The sequence below is a fragment of the Lepidothrix coronata genome, unplaced genomic scaffold (assembly GCF_001604755.1).
Source record: "Lepidothrix coronata isolate B3197 unplaced genomic scaffold, Lepidothrix_coronata-1.0 Scaffold62, whole genome shotgun sequence".
NCBI classification, from domain to species: Eukaryota; Metazoa; Chordata; class Aves; order Passeriformes; family Pipridae; genus Lepidothrix; species Lepidothrix coronata.
This window is the reverse complement of record NW_016690242.1, coordinates 5,085,254-5,095,331: the sequence shown is the minus strand read 5'-3', so window position 1 is coordinate 5,095,331 and position 10,078 is coordinate 5,085,254.

The window sequence follows — 10,078 nt, the reverse complement described above, 5'->3', positions numbered from 1 at the left end:
TCCATCAAAACTATAGAAACATTCCCCTCCTATTCACAAGATAAAACCAAGAAGTCAAGTTTCTCATTTCTTCCAAAGAAAAGATAATCCAACATCTTTAGCAGACCATTTCTCTCTCTTTTTCTTTTTTTAGCCTGTTCTTTTTTTGTGTTAGTGGCTCATTTTGAGGAAAAGAGATGTCACCCTTCTGTTCTTGGTCATTTCCCTTTCCCATTCAGAGAAGTTGCAACTTGTAACATGGGTATCGTAGTGGCTCTTCATAGGTCCTGGCTGCTGTGTGGACACTTAGGGAGGCTCTCGACTGAACTGTTTGATTTAGATATTTTTGGGAAGAAACACAAAGCATTATCCTTTTGGAATTGCATCCTTTTATCAGAAGACAATCTCTCAGACAATAAAATCACTTTTTCACATGCATGAAGGAGCATACATAACACATCCCTCTCTTTTAAAATATAAAAGTTCATTAAATATAAAAGTTCAAACAATGTGCCATCTGTTCTCTCAAATATCTCTAGAAGAAAGTGGAATCAAAATGAGTTCTGTTGGCCACAGATGTACAGTATTTTGAGACACAATTGAGACATGAAAATAATCAGTTTAGACACGTTACTGACGTACTGGCTTCCTTACCTGCAGGCTTGAAGTACAGGTCTGTAGTCACACTCCACTTTTTCCATTGATCTTAAAGGGGAGATTTTGGCAGTGCCAGCACTGGTTTAACGGCATTGGTAAGTTAAACTAAAATGTATGCTTGGAACTTGGTTTTACATTATTTCAAAATCGTGCAGTTCAGGAGAGCAACATAGAATCATACAATTTCTTTCAGGGTAAAGAGAACCCAATAAGGAAGAGAAAGCTGCCAATACTATGAGGAGAGTTAAATTGTAACTGGCTGATGTTCAACTGTAACTGAACATATTTTGTACAAGTCATTACTCACAGTGGGATGTGCTATAGTTTTCTGTACCAGTTTCCTGCTACTTATGAACTCAGTTTCTGGATTCATACCTCCCTACTGAAATTGATCTCAACATTATTTAATTTTAGCCATTTCAGTTGAGAGAGACAGAAAAAAATGGAAAATTACTATAAAACATTAGGTTTTCCCTTCTTACCTAGTGAGGAATGACGTTTTACTTCCTTTCATCTTTTTTTTTCTGGTCTCTGAGGATAACACTCTAAAACTGTAGGAAATTCAAAAAAGCCCTGTTGATGCAAGTGGTAGTGAAATGACTAGTCACTGAAATGTTTAGGACACTGCTCCCTGGAGAAAAATAATGAATGCATTGAGAATAAATAAATGCTCTAGAATCTTTCTTGTGTATCAAAGAATTGGTATAATTTTAAAGTGCAACATTATTTAAGATGTGATTTTACTATAATAAATCCCACCAAGTAATTCTTGTGTAGGTGTGGGAGATTTTCTTTGTTAAAACAAAGGGACTTTCCTTAAAAACACCACAGCTTCTTTCAATGTCTTACATTTTGGTAGCTGGCAATCTAGTCTGTGCTCTAACTTTAGTGTTCAGAGGAATCTGGCATTTGCCTCGGAAGTGCAGTTTGCTAAAAGAGAATATTTGGCTTTGGAATTATTTTTTTTTTTGTCTCATATAACCAGGAATAGCAATATTTGCCCTCTCATTCACTGCTTCCAGTTCTACTCAATTCATTTCATCATCTATCTAAAATTCAAGAAATTCCCTGTGTTGAAAGAATGGATATTATACAGAAATTGCTAAAAGCCTATTAAAACTATCTTTGTACTCTTCAAATAATGTAGTCAAATGAAAATGACCTATCGCAATAATAATCTTCACAGAAAACCATTGGTAAAATTCCATTAGCCCCCTCAGGAGAAAAGATGACATAAAGAGGCATAGTGTTGTAAGATATTTTAAAATAAAATGGCATAGTGTGTCTTGTAGACTCAAAAATTCAGTTGTTTGATCTATACTGGTTCATACCTCCCAGGTGTTCTTTCAACATAGTCTCAGTGGTCTCAGATATTTATGATAACTACCTATATGTTATATTCTTCCATTCCACTTTTTGTCCATGAAAGTGCAATAAATTTAAAGGACTTTTTAAAACACCTCTCTGGGAAATTCTGCTAAGATTTCTGAACAAAATTCATCTCTAAAATAAAATGCATCAGCACTTTAAGAGTACATTGATATTAACTTTAAGAAAGTAAGTATCTAGAGAAAAAGCACAGGAAATTTATTTACTACAGTTACTAATGCAATTGAATATTAAGCAGAACACACGCATTACAATTAAGCCTTAAAATAAAGGGGGAAGAACTTGAAGAAACAGGTTGACACAAATCAAGGTCAATTGTATGAATCTTTGATTAAAAGAATATCTATTGCACGTCTTATTTCTCAGAACTAAATAAAAGGTAAATAAAATTTATTCAATTTTTTTTATTTGCAGGACCTTTAGCTATGTAATCCTCCATCTTTAAAATTGACCTGATGCACTCAGGACCAAGCTGATTTAAAAGTTAGTATTGGAGGCTGGATTTAATGAAATTCTGCTTTTAGCTTAGCTCATTCCCCAACATCAGGATCCTGAGCTATACCTGATGTTCTCTGTTTCCCTAATATAACAAAGAAGATGAATTGGAAAAGTGTTTTTATTTTTCATATCCTTTCCATGTACTAACAGGTATGATTCTTGTGAGAGTTTTTTAACACCACCACTCTTCAGCATGAAGTTGTTCTCGAGACCAGTGGGGGCATTTGAGGTCTACCATATTGTTCTGTAATGTGCACTGGATCCTTTTTGTCTTTCAGCGACACCCATGAGACCCCAAAATGCCAAGCAGCAGAGGATATTTTTTCTGGTAGCATCTGGCTTCTTGGCTGACTCCCCAGGTAATATTGGCAGTTTTGCTTTTGCTTTCAGAGCTGTCATATATTTAGGTTCCCGAAAGGCTTTTAGCATTACCTTGCCCTTTTAGATGTGACCCTTTGACTCACCCTTGTTTTAAACACTTTTTATCAGTAGCTTAAAAAAAATCAACAAAACTGCCTTCCAAAGCACATGAAGAAGCAGTCTAAATTGCTATTCGTACAAATGAAACATTTCACTTTCTCAAAATAAAGATGTGCATGTGAAATGAACTCATCTTTTCATGCAACGTGGCTTCATTTTGACATTAGAAGTCAAGTTTCAAAATCCATCTGCAAAACCACAGATTGAAGATGGCCCTATGCTACTTGCATCAAAGATTTAGGAAACAACATGAAGGAGAATCCCGCGGTGGATGACAGAAAACCCACTAAGTCAATCACACGTCCAATTTCTTCCATGTTCATGCAGAAATTGGATCAAAATAACACTTCACTATCCTTTGGGCAAAGACTTGGCACTTAGCTGCAGACCTACTCAGGATCCCTGTAGAGTCTGCTTCTCTGCTGAAATCACTGAACCTGGAAGGAATCCAGGCAGTGGCACTTTGAAGGAAACATATTTGCTCAGACTGTGATCACATCATAAACAGAATAGGCTGTGAATGCCAGCATACCAGAATGTTGTTGGAGAGAAACATATGGGTGGAAATATTAATTCACTAATGTCAAAGTTTACTATCTGATATTTTAGAAAAAAACTAATTCTAAACCATGGCTGATCATTCCATTTGTATTTGGTTTATAGTACAGATACTTCCTTTCCTTCCCCTCCCTCCTCCCCCATATTAGGTTAATAGTTTCTTTATCAAAAATTCATTGGAGGAAAATAATAGAATAAAATAATTGCAGTGAGTTCCCCAGGTTAAACCAAATTAAAAGAAACAAATAAGTCTAAAAATGTTTCCATTCAATAAATTTAAATGAAATTCATCCTCTTTTTCATTTTACTGTTTTGAAATTAGATCACTATTTCAGTTCTTATGAAGTACAATTAAATAGTTAAACCAGGAAAACATTAAACTGAATATAACTTGAAAAAGAAATAAAATCTATTAGAATTCCCAATATATTCAGAGTTCTAATCAAAAGTAGTTTCTTTCAGTGAGGTGGAATTGCTACTAGGTTAGTCACCAAAAATGAAAAGGTTTGCAAAATATTATGGTTTGAAGAACAGGACACATTATCACTAACTGGCAGCTCAGTTCCACTCTTTTGCATAAATATCACTGAAAATTTAGCACTGCCTAATTTTCTTTCTTTCATTCTTAGCAATTTTTTACAAATATGTTTAAGAAACACTAGCAATTGTGTAATAGTCTCTTCTTATTTCAGAACTTGGCCTGCAATTCTGCCTCACTGTTGGAACACCTTAGCCTTTACTGAAAAGCATTTCGGGATTGATTTGTTTTCTGAAAGAAGACTTGCAAAGATTTGAGTTGATTCTCGGTGTAACTGCCTGTATGATGAACTTCGTTAAAACAGAAAAACAGTTTGTGGTATTCTTAAAAAACCCCAACACTAAGACCAACTATTCATTCAGAAAGACTTCCTAATCATCTACTGGATCAAGTTGCTGAAATTACTTTGAGTATTTACTGAAATAATCAGCTATGAAACAAATACACCCCTGGAGACAACACTGATAAATGCTATTCACATGAATTCTGAGATCCCACAGTATTTTTCTCTAATAAAAAAAATTAATTTATATTACTAAGATACCTTTGATAAATGCTATTTCTTTAATGGAGACCAGCATCCTTGCATGTATATGTATGCCATACACAAACAAAATGCCTAATTCTAAGATTTCCTTGATATATAAAACTAGTAATATTCTAAATTATATATTTATCATCAGTATGACTAATCATTTTCCATTCCACTTAGAAAACAAAATATATGCATAAAATATAGAAATATTAAATATAATTTAGAAGTTCAGTGTAATGAAAAAGAATAAAAATAAAAGAGGGTCTGAAGTATTCATAAAGCCCAAGCAACAATTTGGATGTAACATTTCCCAGATGCACTTCAGCAAAAAAGGCACTCAGAAAACTAATATATATCAACCTGCAGAGTGGCACTGGATATAATGTATTTTCAGAGAAACCATCAGCCTTTTCTTACCTATTAACACATCTTCAATGTCAGCTTTCAACTCTGAGATTTTTGCATTAAAAATGCTGAGTATATGAGCTCAATATGGAAATATTAACACATACTAGCTACAGTGTTGCTTGTGGGTGATGCTCTATTAAAAATGAAAAAAAAAGCTGAAACAAGGAAAGTTGTAATATCAATCATTTACGGTACAGCCTAACTACATAAAATTAAATGAAAAACCTTTGAAGATAGAATAAAAAGGCACAATATTGAATACTAAAAGGTTCTTATGGAATACAGAAGTAATGCAGATTGAACACTGATAGCAAACAGCAGGAGACTGCCAAGACTTAGGTGCCTGAGGGCCAGAAAAGCTTAGTTATAACTCTATCCAGATTAACTCCACAAGATTTGTGTAAGTGACATCCATATAATGTATTGCATAAAGGACTGGAAAACAATGAAGATCATCCGTTTATGAAGTGAGGAAAAGCTGCATGTTATTTCTTCTGTATCATAGTCATTTATTTCAGAATTATGTATCCACTGCCTTGCTTGCTTTTGTTTTGCTCTTTATCCTGCTAAAATATGTGTACATGCATCTACAGGAGAGTTTGTGCGGCCTAGAGATTGCACTGGAGTGAAATCTACCCTGACTAGGAATGGTAGGGAATCTTGCTTTCAGCTGAAGTCTGGGAATATACATTCTTTGGCTTTATTCTCCCAATATGCCTTCTTCTTAGTCTTTAACTTTGTATATAATAATTCTATTCAAACCTAAGGTAAATGTTTCTCAGAATTCACGTATAAGGACACTTCATAGTATTCAGCTAGGACAAAGCATGTTTTTCAGTATTTTTCTGTTTGAACCTAGTATAACGTCCAACATACATCAGAACCCTAAATAAATATCACTTGAATAGAAAAGTATTTTGATTGTTTCAAACTAATAATTTAGATGTATCAGCTAACACAAATGCAGCACTGAAGCAGCAATACAATATTCCTACTGCAGTCCATTGGATATGCTATTGGTTTTCTTTTTTCTTTTTTCACAGCTAAATCAGTCAGATATAGTTCTAGTGAAATAGAAAGCTTACATGAGAAAAGAATAGGACCCTTAGTTGCTTGTAATTATTTGAGACTCTACCCCAGTTTTTGTATTCCTACTTTTCTAGTTCACATTAATAATTTTGGTAAAAAATCCCTACAGATGATTTTATGAACTACTTGTGCATTCTTCTAAGAACAAAGTTTTTGCATGTAAAATATTCAGAGTTTAGTGCAATAGTTCAGAATGACTATTTACTGATATGCATAATCTGCAAATGCAGGAGAAATATTTACAAACAAAATGTTCTGCAAAAGGATACATATGTTCACTACAGAAAACATAGAAAATATAGGAAAGGTTAGACAGAAAACATTGAAAACTGTCTTCTGTGGATTTGGCCTTTATAATAGTAAGTCTTTGAGGAGTTATTTATAGCGATATACAAATATGAGAAAAGATCCCAGAACAGCCCATGTAAAAGTTTACATTTCTTCTATTATTCATAGATGCTTAATTCTAGTTTTGGTTTGAACTAAAAGATAATGTTCTTTCAGATGAATTTTACCTTAATGATCACTAAAATGTCCTTTTTTAAATGAAGAAATGTTTGTGGTAGAGATAAAATTTTATGGACTAAACAACAAATAAACAAGCCATTTTCAAGTTTTCAAGATAAGTAGATGAGGAAGATAAATACTTGGAATTTAATTTCATTATCTTAATCTGATAAATGAAGGGAAATATGGATGGATTGCTATTTTAATAATGCCTCTGCTATTATTACTTTTTATTATTCACACCCTTATCAAGACAGTTTTCAAGGTCTGTTGACAGGAGAAACATCGATTATGTTCTTCCAATGTACATAACGAACCGTGACCCATGTACCATACTAATGTGTAAGAAGAGACTAAGAAACCTTTCTGTTGGCTCACAGATTTCCTTCATGGACACCCTGAATTTACATTGACATTAGAACTGAACAAACACTGCAATAAATAAAACATATTACAGGCAATTATCATAGTTCTTCTATTAATTTAGTCAAATATTATTTCTTTCATGTTGTCCCTCCATCTGTATTTAAAAGGACAGTTCATGATCTTCTCTTCAATCTCTTCTTTAAGAATTGAATTTACAATGCTTCCTACAATGCACTGATAATAGTTAAACTGTCAAGTATTTCATGGGCTACCACCTCTTCAGTATTCCCCTGTATTGATTTTTCTGCCTTATCTCACAGGTTGCTTTAGAAAGCAGTAACAGGTGGTGGGGTTTTTTTCTCTTTTGGTGAGTGTCTGCCACACTATTACTGACAACCCACACTATCCCAAGGTATTTTGCGATCAAAACCACATTAAAAGGATGAAGAATGAATTCATATGTTAAGGTTATCAAATAACAGTGCAAAGCTGAGCACGATCCAGAAGGAGTTAAACTGATAAAAATCTGTCTAGATCAGGTTTTTAAATCACAATTCTCCCCTAATATCCTTCCCAGTCAGTATACTCAATGTTATCTCATGGTCTTGTCCGAACTGTAGGTTCAATTAGATACAAATGAAAGTTTAAGTATTCATACATTCACTTTCTGTAAGTACTTTTAATATCCAAGGAAGGAAGCAGTAAATTTTTCATTTAGTTTGTGAGTGAACATCTTTTTTAATGTAGGAGATTTAAAAACAGATGTTAGAGATGAGTGAGGTTCACCAACAGATTTAACCAAATTTGACTGCTGATTACATCTGAATTTTAAGTATGAATTATAGTCAAATGTGAGATTGTTGCTGAATTTGCCGTAACCGATAAGAAATATACAGACTACTTTGAACTCATACTAAAGGGATGAGCAATGTTAAGTCTCATAATTCTATTTCTTGTTAGCTGCAAGTCTGAAGAACCTTTGTGCTTTTAGAACCTAATTCTGCATTCCAACATTTGGCCCAGCAGGGGAAATACGTTGACGCAATGCAAATATGCAGCAAGTCCTTATCAATCTATGAGACTCAGACTATGTTACAGCTTGTAGACTTTCATTTTTACAAAACCATAAATGTACCCAACATCAGAAAGTGAAAGGAGAAACTTTTACTCAATTCTGATATTGAAATATCTTTAAACTATAATATTTTATCTAATGTTAATTAAGCAACACACATTGAGGCACTCCCAGAAGATTAACGAATGCCTGAGAGTAGCTTATAGCTCATAACTCTGCTTTCGGGTATAAACCCCAGTAAATAGCTAAACCCCGGGAATGGGCTCAATATTAATATTAGAGAAATTAACTGAGAATTGAAGAAAAGTTGTAACCATGTGTGATGATATACCTGAACATAAAAAATTCTTCCACCTACACTTTTTGTAAGCCTTAGTATTGTTCCTTCACTCAACAAGACCCTGATATCCACTATCCAGTGTAGCTTCCTGCATACACATGCTTTATATATATATATATATGTACACACACACATGCTTTATATAGATATATATATATGTATATATATACACACATACACACACATACACAGAGAAGTGATATATAGTATCTCAGATACAAAGCCTCTCAGGTTTAAAGGGACAGTATTTCATGTCAAGGTTAAATACCTGATCATTCATTCTATACACAGTTGAAGACCTGTTTCTGTATTGATCTTAACTGCTAAGAGCTCAGGGTTGAGGTCCTCCTGTTTTCATTTTACACTTCCACGCTCAATTCCTATCAATTTATGCATGACCATTTTTTGGATTTTACTCAGATAACTTGATATCATCAAGTTGATAACTTGATATCAAACTTGATAGCATCAAGGTTTGTACCCTTATTCATGCTGGTTAACAACAGATATCCAGAAAGCCTTGTTGGGAATCTGCAAACAATAATGCTATGGAAAGAAGACCTTACCCCATGGGAGTCAGAATATGAAAAACCACTCCTTCCATTGTCCACCTTGTGCTTTGATAAATTAACATGAAAGCAGCTTTTGTGCGAATACTGAAAAGTATAATTAAAAAAAATATTGACCTCATTAAGAGAATTTCTCTGGAGTTTTTTTCTATGAACTTGTATGGTCATAAATAGGATTGAAAAACTGATAATCTAGAGCAATGCAAAAAGAGGAGGCATGAAGAAAACCAATACAAATTCAACTGTAAGGAAAAGACTCTCAGAAATTGCTTTTGTGGCATTTACCAAAAGAATTTTCAAGCCTTTATCAAAGAGATTGAAAGAAAAGTAAGGAAATAAAATTCCATGGCATGTTAGGTTCTAATGTATATTCCTTTTTTTTCATACATGGTAAATCTGTTTTCAGCTCAGGCACCTGTGTAATCAAGACACTATTAAGTTTCTTTGAACTCCTCTAATTTAGATTTGATGCATCACATTTGTTTAAAATGTTTAATAACTTATTCACTAATTGCTTGTTTAAACCTATGCTGGCTGCCAAGCATTCTGTTATAAATGATAAAATATAGATCACTCTGAATATTTATGTGTAATTTTTGTGCAAGTGACATTTATGATTAACAGAAACTTAATTTGGTAGTGGAATCAAATAAAAAATGTCTCTGTGTATTCTACTAGAATGATTAGCAGAGGTCATTAATCAAGAAGTCCCTTTCGTTCTTAATTTTATGCCACGTGAATGAGTAAAGATACAAAGGAACTGAGTATTTCATCAAACACTGTCTTTCTTTATGTGAAATATTCAGTCCTCTCAGAAGGAAATTCCACATCTGTAATGTTTTTAATCACTATATTTTTGTATGTGGCCCTCTTTGTGAAGTGAGGTTTGTGTATCATTCAGGAAAAAACATTCTCGATATATCATAGTCATGCATCTGACTCCAAATGGCTTTTTCAAATTGGTGTTGTAGAGTCACATTTGAATACTGAACAAGGACAAGTTGGCTCAAGCAAATTCCTTTTTTAAGCCTGCGAAGGTCACAACTTAACTGAAGAAAGAATTTAATTTTGGGGTTGTTTGGTTTGTTTG